Source organism: Protopterus annectens, chromosome 7.part1 (genome assembly GCF_019279795.1).
Source record: "Protopterus annectens isolate FY-2018-M chromosome 7.part1, PAN1.0, whole genome shotgun sequence".
Taxonomy (NCBI): Eukaryota; Metazoa; Chordata; order Ceratodontiformes; family Protopteridae; genus Protopterus; species Protopterus annectens.
In genome coordinates, this window is record NC_056740.1 from 269,601,629 (window position 1) to 269,615,158 (window position 13,530).

Below are 13,530 nucleotides of genomic sequence, written 5' to 3' on the forward strand. Positions count from 1 at the left end.
CAGGGATTCATAAAGGTTACCACAAAGTGTAAACCACATGTACACTTAATGTAATCTTTCTGAGTTACTAGAAATCATAAAAAATGTGGTAAGAATGTTTTTGAATACATATTGTGTACACTTAGTGTAGGGTTTATTGAATCTGGCCCAGAAACTTTCCTGGAATGTAATATCTGAACAGAGGCTTTCCCAATGCTGTTTGTAATTTATTTATATGTAATTTTTCTAAAGAAATACTAATAGTCTTTGAATGTGATATAAGAGTTGTGTTTACATTTCTTCAAGGTGCACATATATGCTGATTTTGATTCTTGTATCCCTTTATAGGAAGGGTCACACAACCATTTCTGGAAAAATAAATCTGGCAATGTTGTAATTTATTATTTTGTGAAATGATGTTTGCATTCTCTGGTAGTGATTGGACAAGGGAATTAAGGAAAGGTGGAGTAACAACAACCAGACACTGGCTTTACCAGTCTTAGAAATTCATGTTTCATGCACAAGGTATAGCATGCTGGACTGTGAGTGAGGCACGATCTGTGCTTTTGCATGTTCATGAGCTAAGCACAGCAATACAAATGCATTTACACCTACAAGAGGGGATACACGTGCACTATGATGCAATTCACAGAGCTCAGTGTGGCTGAACCCCACTTATGTAAGAACTACTTAAATCTACCCCAACTTAGGCCAAATGGCTCTAGTCCATCATTCTAGGCCTTACTGTGCTCAAAGCTCTTGTAAAAGTCCATGAAAAGTATGATTGAACTAAAATCATTTATTAAGAGCAAAGATCAGCATAAATAATCAGAAAAAGGAAGTTATCAGTGTTATTTATTGTCACCTCTTAAACTTATCTCAGTCTTAAACACAAACATAAAAGCGTTTTGACAGATTATAAGTATCATAATTGAGAATGTGTAAGGTGATATTTTCAGAGCTATGTGTATCTGCCAAAGGTAAAGGACAGGTGCAGACTGAAGGCCAGCTGATTTAATTAATTAATGAAATATATGACATGATACATAACCATCTGATTACCGCACACTCACTGCAAGCACCTGCATGCATATGTAGTACTGTTGCAGCATAGAAGTAGAAAACACAGGCAGAATGGAAAAGAGAAGTGAAATTCACACCTCATAAGTAGTGGTGCAATGTGGTTATCACTATTTATGTGTAATTGTGTAATGCAGTGACATGCATGGTCCACATTTCTTGTAGCTATCATACTAGAATGGCAAGTGTCACTTGTCTCTTCTGTCACAATATGTGATTGCAGGTTACAACATGATACAGTAGCAGGGAACACCACTAAGAAGAGTCAGCTTTATTGCTGAGTAGAGGTACATCCTTATGGATGCGATGAGAATGTATGGGGAGCTCATTTTTGGAAAAGTGGGACCAAAACAGGTTGCGGGAGCTAATGCCTGGATTCAAGTAGTGGCTGATATTAATGCTGTAGGTGGGAGGAGCGTTACCCTATCACAGAGCAGAAAAAGAGCCAGTGTTGTGAATGTGCTAATGCAAAAAGTTAGGCAGAGTGCAATTGCCTGCAGCAACACTGGTGGTAGCCCTCAAACATTCCAGCCTTTAACACCAGATGAGGAGCGCCTTCTTTCTAAAAATGGTGATGATTTGGATGCAGATGAGAATGCCACTGAAATCATTATGAGTTGGGTTGACACCAGTATCTTCAGATTCCTACAGAAACCACAGTTGGGCAATTGGAAGGGTAATGTGTAGATCATTTTATTATATTATTTTAAAATGTATTTGAACTGACAGATGTGTGCATATTATCCTTATACATTTCATCATCAAGTATGCCTTTATAGGCTCATAGGAGGTTACTAGGCTAGCAGCCCTAGTGCCTTTAGAAGCCTAGCAATGTTAATCCCAAGTATCCCCATTTTATCTTTTTTGAGTAGTTCACAGAATGAATTTATGAACAGAGCAGGTCTATGATCAACATCAGCTACCCCTGCCCATGAGAGACTTGGGTGCCACCCTTCACTGTCAGATGAAGTTGAAAATCTACAAGGAATGCACAGTAATTTTTGTCACCCTACCTATATATTCAAGTAATTTCAACTATCAGAGGTCACATTTACCACACGCTCACATATTTCTTCAAGGGGTCAGCACCAGAACCAGCATTATTCTATACCTTACCAGAGAAGGCCAATTTTGACAATAAGATGGTTGTCAGTGATGACACCATAACTTTCATATTCATGACAGAGCCTGAGGACACTAGCACACAGTCACAAATCATGGGCTGATACACTCAGCATAATGAGAAAATGTTATTACAGCAAGGTGGACCCCAAACACCTCAACACCTGCTTCTTGTGCACAGTATGAACCATTTGATGAAGACACTGTTCCTTCCGAAATATCAGTGCTTACTGTCACACCTGTACACAAAGGCACCAGGTGAAGAGATGGGTCACAGTAAGCTCCAGAGATACACAAGCAACTGGCTGTCCACTACTAGATATGCTGTGATATAGTTTAAGCCATAACTATTGCTGCTGAGAATTAAGTAGGCATGGTTAGAGTACTGCAGGGTGTATATGAGGAATTTCACTAGTACATGGAAACAGTAGAGGCATGATGATTCTTACTTGAATCTGAAAAACATAAAGTAAATAATACCAAATGGAAGAATAACAGAGAGAGAGAAACTCTTCTAATCAGTAGGCTGAACTCATTAACAGTCAGCCTAGTCCGTCCTGTACACTGCAAGTAAAATAACAGTATAACCATAAACGTGTCACAACACATGCTTTTCCAGTGACTGGCAGTATAACTAACACTTCTGTCATATACCCCTCAACACTGTACAAATGGTGACTGATGTCATTGTTATGAAAACCTTAATTTCTATTGTTGATAAATAAGAAATGTCTGATGTACAGTGCTAGCTGTCAATGTACCACACAGCATGCCCCACGAGTGCCACTGCATGCATCAGTTATTGTCAGTATAATTGTATATTTTTTATATTATTACGAAGTGAATGCTATGGCCCAGAGTTTTGGACTAGATGCCACCTCTTTGTCTGGAGAGACATATAATGTGCATGAGGCTGATGGAGGGGGTTGCTGTGTAAATGCTACTGGCAGGCTACCATTGCTTTTGTCTCTGTTAGGAAGAAGGCTAGAGGGAACTCCACTGCCACAATCAGTGACTGGCTGTGGCAGTTGTGCACCTTATTGAGGAATGGCCGTGTTGTACAGAATGTTGCCAAGCCATATTGAAGGGCATCCCCAGACTCGTCCAGGCAATGGAAATGGTTTTGCACAGGCAAAACACTCACTCAAGACTCTCCATATCTGGGACAGAGTGATACTGAAACACTTATTGGCCACTCCTTCAGGGTTACAAACTAGTGTCATTAGCCAAGGTTTGAGTTGGTAGCCTGTGTCACCTAGAAAACAAAACAGGTAGGGGATGCATAGCAAGAAAGACAGAGTAATTACTCAGTAGAACCTATACCACCTTACAGATACTGAAATAGCTATGGTCAAGAACACTGAAATGCTTTACATTTAGTAACAAGGCGAGCTTGAGTAATCCTACCATGAGGAAGACAAGTAGATTAAACTTATGTGACAAAAATGGGAATCACGAACATTGTTAGGATGCTGAGTTGAGACAGATGTGATCCATTTCAATGCATTATACATTACCTGACAGTTGATGTGGTGGTAGTCCTTCCTGTTCAGGTCTTTCCCCCATGGCCCAGATTGTGCCCTAATGTCAACATGGCTGCACCTGATTAGAGCAAATACCTCAGGAAAGAGTTCTTTTCCATAGAAGGCACATGTCATACCAGATATGTCCTCCATTGACACTGAGAAATATAATTACTGATCCACATGTGCCAAGAGTATGTTGAAGAACTGCTAAAGTATCCTCAAGGCAGAAGCTTGTATGATGCCCAATATGTCACCAGTTTGCCTCTAGGATACCCCTGTGGCAAGTATATAGATTCATAGGTTAGTACTAGGCTAACTGCCTTTGTGGGCCATTTTATGCCTAGCCAATTACCCCATGTGAGAATCAAACTCTGCACCTTATGCTTGTAAGGTAAGCACTATAACCATTATGCCAACCTCCAACCATAGTGAAAGCTATGCTTACCTTGGAATTCAAAAGTATAGGAAGGCCACCCATTCCCAGAATTTCTCTCTGTGGACCATAAAAGCTTACCTATTCCCATATTATCTACTTGTCCACTCTAAACCGCTCCAAAAATTTTCTAATCAACAAAGTTCAGATTGGTGAGTTTATACCTATATCTACTTATCCTTCTTAGTCAGAACATGCAATGAAGCACACCTGTTTTGGCAGCAGCAGAGACAGGCACTTCAGAATGGGAAACAACATAAATAGCAGCAAATCCATGCATCTATGTGGACTGCAAAGTAGATGAAAAAGGCAAAACTTTGCTTTTTATATGCTTTATGCATATGATGCAGATACTAATCAAAAAGTGACTGCAAATAACACAAATGTTGGAAGATTTTTCACATATTCCTCATTTATGTCTCATTAAATCTTTATTTTGCAAAGGGTCCCTATTACAAGACCGAAGACGCATTCTTTTGAATGCATCTTGGTCGAACATAAAAGACTGAAAAGGCAAAATATTGAAGCGGCTTTCAAGCGAATTCTTTCCCTGGGAAATAATTTGCTTGTCCGCTTCGTTACTTTGCCGTTTTCAGCACTGTAGTGCAGTCTCGGAGTTGGTATATTTAAGTTGGGAGTGTGTGGGGGATGCAGCCCCCCACATCAAGGGGTGTGGGAGGCAAACCCCCCATGTAATGTCATGCTTTGAAGTGTTTTCTTTTCTTTTTTTTTTTTTTTTGTTGGAACGGCGATTTTTTTCCCTTGGAAAAAAATCGCTGTTCTGACAGTTCGACATTGTAAGCTTTCACTTACATATGGTCGATTAATCACCGTTCACTTTTTTAAGCGTTTGGTGATGTAATATAGACCCTTTTGCGAATTATTTTCTCAGAATACTTGAAATTGCTGTGCCTAAGTGCAGCTAGTGCCTCTAAATTGTGCTTTTGGTATGCTTGTCCTTTAGAGATGAGTCAAAAATGACACCGATGTTGCCTTTGTGACCATGTTATTAATAATAATGTATTCAATCAAGAATGATAATAATGACCAGCAGTCAGCATAATACAGTTATAACCATGAAGTTACTACAAAGGCTTGTTAGTGTTAGCAAGCCCTTTCCAGCTAAAAGTTAGAGTTTGAGAGCATTAACACAAGCCCCCAGACATGTCTTATTAACTAGCAATTCAGGTTTAACTGTTAGCCTGTACAAAAATAGCTTTGACTTAGAACTCTTCAGTCTTCCCAACCTGTAAATCATACAAGAGTCTGTTGCAGTCTACTGTGGGAACACAAGGGGTATAAGCTGCAAGATGACTGCCTATCAGACACATGAATACTTGCAATTGATTGAAATGGGAAGGGACGCAGAATGCCATTTAGCTGGCCACTGAAGTGAAGCAGCTTAGCTGTCTGGGGGTTATTTAAGACCTGCATGCTCCTCTCTTCATGACTAGCTCACAGACAACTCTGCTTACAAGTAAACTGCACTTGTCTTTTAGAGCTGAGTCAAAAATAACACCGATTTTGCCTTTGTGACCATTTTATTAATAATAATATATTCAATCAATAATAATAATAATAATAATAAAAATAATAATAATAATAATAATGACCAACAGTCAACATAACACATGACCTTAAACAATTAAAACCATGAAGTTACTACAACAGCCGGTTGGTGTTACCAAGTCCATTCAGGCTAACAGTTGCAGTCTGAGTGCACAACCCAGGCCCCACTCAGACATGCCCTATTAACCCACAATTCAGGACTTAACTCTTAGTCCCTACATACATTTTCTTGACCCAAACCTTTTTGGTTTTCCCAAACTATCAATCTTATAAGAGGTCTCTGCAGTCTACTGGGGAAACACAAAGGGGTTAAGCCGCGAGGCACCCACCCACTAGCATGCCTGCATCTGCCATTCCCCCGGACAAGGCCTCTTAATAAAACAAAACTTTATAAACATGGAATAATTAACATAACAAGTCATTAACAGCAACATTTGCTGACTAAGCAAAAGTGATCAGTAATAGACAAGGCTAACTGCACATTGAACAAATCAAGATCCATGTTGTTCAGGTGAATTACGTCTGTATCAAAAAAGTCATTATATGGCCTTGCTAAGTCACTGTGCTCAGTAACGTAGTAGTCAGTTGCTCATTCTGTCTGAACTACCCCATGATTAATGAAGTGTCTTGACACTTCTACAGCTGCACTTTTTACAGTGCCTTTCCAGAGAAGCCTAGGCAGGATAGTAGATGAAAATAGCACCACGTCTGAGTGGAGCCTGTGGAGGGCAGGTAAAATGCTAGCTATCCATATCTTCTTCGAAACCAAGGTTAAATCATTGACCCCAGGGTGAATGATCATGGCAGTGGGCAATTTCAATGTAACTTCTAGCTGTCATCGGAGTTCCCAAAGTTGAAACCATAACAATCTTGGAAATCTGAAACAGTGGATTGATTATAGATTCTGAACCAAAAAAAAAAAAACGCTTGCTGTGACAGCTGTACTGCTACCTGGCAAGCTAGTCTTTGGAGAAAATAGTACCCCCAAATCCATAGAATCTTTTCCCCAATAAAGTAAAATACCAGGATTACTACTTAATGTAAGAGAAAAAACATCAGAAAACTATCTTCCGGTTATCTTTAGGACTTTGGTTGAATTCCTCACCTTCACCAAGACGGAGGTTCTGCCTATGTGGAAGGAATGGGAGGAGTATCTATGAGTGGTAATACATTGGGATTGGAGTTTTTTTTTCAGGGATATATAGACTTCAGCTAGGGTGATATTGGGCTGGATAATGCTGAATTGGGAGTTAATCTGTATAGGGAGAAGGTCCAGTGGACTGGACAAATAACATAAGACCTGGCCTTATCCAAATGGATTTGGTGTCCTTCTCTTGACTGGTATGTTTTGAATTTCCTAAGCCATATTAAGACAATGGACAGAATTCAATAAAGTGTACATGGAGCTAAACTCTTTGTAAGCATAGTGGCATGGCTCGAACATGGAGTTCGGAGGCTGCGCGATCCAGTAAATGAGGCTGGGGGCATGCACAAGCCTCCCAGCACTATTCCAACATGGACACCACAAAATAATGCAGATCACCTCATTTGCTGGTGAAAAACATGCAAATGAGGTGAATTTCCGATTTTGGCCAAGTGGAGCGAAGGGGTGCACAAACATGATCATGCAGAAAATAAAAAATAAACTGTAAAATGTCAATACAATGTTAAACATGAATTTTGCCATTATAGTAGGCAGCATGCAGACTCATAACAATAACAGGTAACAGTGGTTGCTAAGGACACAGGCTTCAGTGTAGTGGTGTAACTAGGGTATAAGCCAGTAGGGGTATGTAAATGAGCTAAATTTAGTGAATAGCAAAATGGGATACTGTGCCCACTGGTACCTAACCATGTAGGAGCTATAATGTGGTGGTGTAAGCAGAAGAAGCAGCTGACATGAAAAGGGCATGTGTCATGCTTGGTGCAAGCACATTGGAGCTCCATGGCTCCTATTTGTACTCAGCTAAGCACAGCTAAGCAAGGGGGTGTGTCTGAGGCTGCTTAGCTGTGCTTAGCTGGTTCAAGAAATGATAACCGTGTTGGTGTCCAGGGGAGGGCCTTTTCTGCTCAACAATGTTTACACTAGCTAAAACAGTTTGTGTGTCATGCCATGGGGCTTAAACACAGCAGAAATAAAGAGAAAAAAAAAGAAAATAGCAGAATGAAGGTAATGAACTACAAATCACTAATACAGACTCTGCCACTCACAGTGGTCCATTCAAACCCCTCAGTAATATAGCTGGCAGGTGGAATGTATCACAGTCAGCCAATCACACAGGCAGCATCTGCAGCACACCAGTATAAAGTATGCAAACACCTTTCACTCTGTTTTTTCCCACAAACTCTGCACCATTGGTGTACACACTTGGGAATTTTAACTGACAAAATGATAGGGGCTGCTGCTGCTTTGCCACATCTGTATGTGCTACAGACTGAGGGCGGTGATGAAGATAATGCTGCCAACTGGCCCAGACCAAGGAGCAGAAGAGTGTTCAGACCCAGGGTAACCTTCCAGGAGCTACATGATCTGGAGATACTAGAGCACTACAGGGTGGACAGGAACATACTTCAACAACTCACCTAGCTCTGCCGGCCTCACCTCAGACCAACAGAGGGGAACCCATCCCAGTTGAAACCAAGGTATGTGTAGCCATAAGAATACTAATAATTCCAACATGGAGATGTGCCCAAAATAAACTCCAAGCCAAATAAACCACAGGCACAAAGTCAGAGAACTAGTTGTCACTAACGAGCAATCACACAGTAAAGCCAGAGGGAAACTACTTTATAATTCATAGCTTAAAGCCATTTAAATAAATGATTAAAAACTCCATCTAGTGGTTGAAGTAAAAAGTGCTTGCAGTTGATTATAATTTAGCAGCAGAATACTAGCTACAGGTACTTTACAAAGACCTACTGGGGACATCATGGGGTCTCATAGGCATCTGCATCCAGGGTACTCCACCAGTTCCTGGATGCCATGCGACCACATGCCGGTGAGCACATTTATTTCCCCAGCACCTGTGAGGAGATGACCAGCAATATGCATCTCTTCCACTGTGTAGCAGACTACCCAGAGATACTGGGTGCCATAGATTGCACTCATGTCCACATCAAAGCACCACTCGGTGAAGACGGTAGAGTGTATGTCAACTGCAAGGGCTATCACTCCATCAACTGCCAGGTCGTGTGCAATGCCCAGGGCATTATCATGAATGTGTGTGTTGGCAGCCCTGGCAGCTATCACAACTCCTACATCTGGCATGCCTCACAGCTGTACCAGGCATTTGCCAGGGGGGACATCCCATATGACCATCTGGTGGGGAATGCTGTTTATGCATTGGAACTGTGGATGATGACAACCATCAGAAATGCACACCCACCCACTGAAGAATGCCATAATGAGGCACATGCACAAACTAGGAACATTATAGAGCATGTGTTTGGGATGCTCAAGTCACGGTTTCACTGACTTGACATATCTGGTGGAGCCTTGCAGTACTCTCCAGCCACATGTGCACACATGTTCATAGTATATGCAATGCTACACAATATGATCCTGCGGAAACAGCTGTGGCAGGAACAGCACAGGGAAGGGGCACACAGCCCCTGACCATTGCCAAGGCCTACACAGGCACAGGGGGACTCAGAGGAGGAACCTCCTGAGCATGCCCCTGTAGGCAGATGTAAGCATGCCCAGTATGGCCTGGCCTTGGCAAAGACACAATGTATAGCACATACACTGACACTCTAGAGACCCAGGGACTGATGCCTCTCTCCGACTCACACACACAGTAAAATGGATGCCACACACATCACACTACCTGTACCTTACCATGTATAGGCCGTGTACTGTGTGCATCCGACAGAGTCTGCCCTCAAGCACCGTCCTCACAACTGCCACAGACACAAGGTAAGTCACTCTTCTTAACAATAGATAAATGTAGTAGTATGTTTTGGTAGCATATCTCAGGTATTGCTGCATGTATGTAAGTGAATGGAGTGGCCTACTGGGATAGCAGCAGACAAATGAGAGCTATGTGGGATAACAGGAAATATCTACCCAATACTAGCTTCCGCAGAGTATGCAGTAGTCCCGTAGCTGACAAAACTCACTGCAGTGTATGTGGGGGACAAATAAACTGGGGGGTCATAGGTCACATGCATGGATGTCAATGTTGGGGTCCCATACTGACCCCTCAGCCTCTCCCAGCAAGTCTGCCATAGAAATCCAGTAAGGAATGTCTGGCAAAGGTCCACAAATAGGGACAATGATGAAATAGTCCTCTTACAGACTTGCACAGTGATATCACAGCAGGTCTTGCAGTTGCATGAAGTCTCTGAAGGGTAGGAAGTCTGAAACTCAAATTTCTGCCATTACATCCTAACCTTCTGTCTTTAATGATATGCCAGTACTCTCCAAGACAGGCACAACACTATGCTAAATGGAGTAAAAATGTAAAGTCAACATCTGCACAGTTTGTGCAAATGTGTACAGCTGAGAGGTATGCCCCCCAATGCACCTGTGTCCCCATAGAAATGCAGTAACAAGTATGTTTGTAGGGTAATAGCAGCAGAGCACACATTCTCAGGGCTGTCCCAATCAACTTGATAACTTGTTGCATGTCCACAATATGCAGGGGTCAATGAGCTATGTATATGCGTGGTTAATACTGTCAGGAAGTGGGCAGCACTTACACTCGGCTGTTGTTCCTTAGTGGCCTAGGTACAGTACTGTGGTTGACAGGGTCCATGTTCCAAGACTTTCTGTGCCAACTATTTTGCATGTCAGCTACACCTACAGTAGGACCTGTACACACTGTCCAGAAGCTAATATCTGTTACTGCAGGAAAGATGGACAAGTCAGGGCCAGGGGGGGGGGGGCACTCATATGGACAGTACACAGCTCAAAGTAACATACACAGTGCCTAGCATACATCTCAACTGTACAGATTTTTGCAGAATGTACAGAGTTTTGCATCATAATTTTGCTGTTTGTCATGAAATTGTGGTTTTCTGGCAAATCACTGGCAAATCATTAAAGACTAAAGTCAGAAAATAATGAACAGATTTTAATTTCAGACTTCATACCCTTTAGAAAAATGCATGCTAATGCAAAACCTGTTATTGTAGCAGCTATCTAAGTTTGTAAGGGCAATATTTAACACCTGCCCCTATTTTTGGCCCTTTGTCATCCAATTATTTATGGCTTTTTCCAGATTTCTTGCTCTAAGAGGTTGAGAGGTACAGTGCTTAGTAAGACAGCGGGTACCTGAAAGTTACTGTATTGCCAGGTTATAAATGTCTGCCACCTTACTGTGTCAGCACTGACAACAAGTCACTGGTCACCATCCATACCCCTGGAATGACAGGCTGTCATAGAAGGACCACAGGCATGCCATGTATATCTGTTATGCTTGTTCTAACATTGCATGTGCCTGCCAAACTATTTGCAAAACAAGAAAGGTTCATGTCCAGACAGTGGAGAAGCAAACGTCATACCCATAAGAAAAAACAAGCAAATACCAATCTGGTCTCCCAACTGTCTATGTTTGGCAGAGTGTTATTAACACCCTTTCCCCATGTGTGGACCTGTGTTTGACTGTCATATGTGGGCCTGTACAGATGTCAGTCTGTGACAGGTTGACAGCTAGGGCCAACATTTAGCCTCATAATAACATAGCAACACAAACCGTCTGAGTTATTATCATTATGGATCATCATGGATTATCATGGACCTCATTAACAGGGACATTGGCAAACTCCAAATACTTGACCCCACACAGTCTGCCTTTCTCAAGGGGAGTTATGGCAATGAACTCTGGATTACTTCCCTGAGACAGCCAACAAAGGCATGGATGATGGACAGATGGCACACTCTGCCACCCTGACCTGGCCAAAGCCCTACACACTATTCCCCACTTGGTCATAGCAAATGAACTCTGTCAACTAGGCAGCAATCCATATGTTACCAGATGGGTAGCAAACTGGTTCATTGATAGGACATACATATTCATAATAGGTGTAGCCAAGTCAAGCAGTACACCCATAATGAGTGGCATACCCCAGGGATTGGTCTGTGGGTCTCTGGTATATGGGATATACTTCCTTGAAGTGCAGGCCAAAACCACTGGCCTATGGCCAACCAAGTTGGCAGATGACTGCAAGCTGGGAACAGTCATCAATACCCAAAGTGATGTGGGCGTCCTACAACAGAGTCTTACCAAACCAAATGACTGCCGTCAGAAACATGGCCTCAAGCTGAATGCCTGCAGATGCATCATCATCCCCTTCAGGACAACTGACATCCACACCTATTATCACATTAACAACAATGTCCTGCATACACAATCAATAGTGAGGCATTTGGCCACCCAGGTTGATAGCAACATGAAGTCTGAGCACTATGTTGCTGCAACACAAAAGTTAGAGTATCTCAGCCAGAGACAAAGATGTCATAACATCTATGTATTCTAACCTTATAAGGCCAATTATTTTGTGCAATGCCACCTTTGGCATGTACCTCACAAAGCACATGCAGCAGCTGGAGAGGCCACAGATGTTCCTCATCGAGAGAATCCAGGACCCCAAACACCTACCCTACACAGATAGGCTAACAGCACTGTTCGTCTACTCAGTTCCATACAGACTCCTCAGAGGTGACCTCCGTCTGGCATAAAAAGCAATCCAGACCCTGCCTTGATGTGACTGTTGCACATCTGGAAGTCAAGGCCCACTCGATCAACCTGTAGGCGCAGCATCAACCTGGTCTGTGATATCAATAGGGCTTGTTGGTGTGACAGATAAGTGTCCCTTACACTCCCCATCTGTGGAATACACACCCTGTCCACATCAAGCTGTGTGCCTCAATACCCCTTGTGAAGTGCTCCCTGTATAACTGCATGGGAAACAGAAAATACAGTCCTGTGATTCCACCTGTGTCCTTGCTTTACAGGGGCTCTGGGTGTTGACATGTCTTAACATGGGCTACACTCTCATCTGCAAGGGTTATAAGGGCTTCAGGGCCAATAGCCTAGTAATCTCATATCAACCTATCAACCTATAAACAAATGGCTGTCACTGGTTCACCACAATACTCCATACTGCTCTGCCACTGACATACCTGGAAATCACAGTGCTATGTGGAATATACTACACATATAATGGACATCTCTACTCAGTAGAATGCACTCTGTACCCATACACATACCTCCCAACCACTTAGAGCAAGAAATATGGACAAGGTCATAAATAAAAGTGGGACAAAGGCCAAGAAATAGGGGGAATATTGAAATCATTGCTCCCACAAACTTAGAAAGTTGATAGAATAACAAGTTTTAAATTAGCATGAATTTTCTGAAGGTTTTGAAGTCTGAAACTCAAATGTTCTGTCATTATTTTCTAACCTCAGCCTTTAATTATTTTTCACTAACTTGCCAGAATACTACAATGTTATGAAAATGGACCAAAAGTATGAGACAAACATCTGGACGTTCTTCAAAAAACTATACAGCTGACCGGTATGAGTCACACCAGGATATGACTTTTCAGTTAAGAAGAATAACACATAAGCAGGTGATGCCCAACCAGTATATCACTGAGGTGCTGCTCTGTTTACACAGCTTCATCAGACAATCGGCTGTAGTCGCACCTCTCTGCTGGCTGGATTGGGCAAGAATGTCTATAGTTTGGCTCATAATTTCAGTCTGTGCATCATACATCTTGTATTTCTCAGGTAAATCACTGTGATGATTTGTGGATTTCTGTCAATAAGTAATGACACAATACATTTCAGTGTCAGATGTTATATATGTCAGA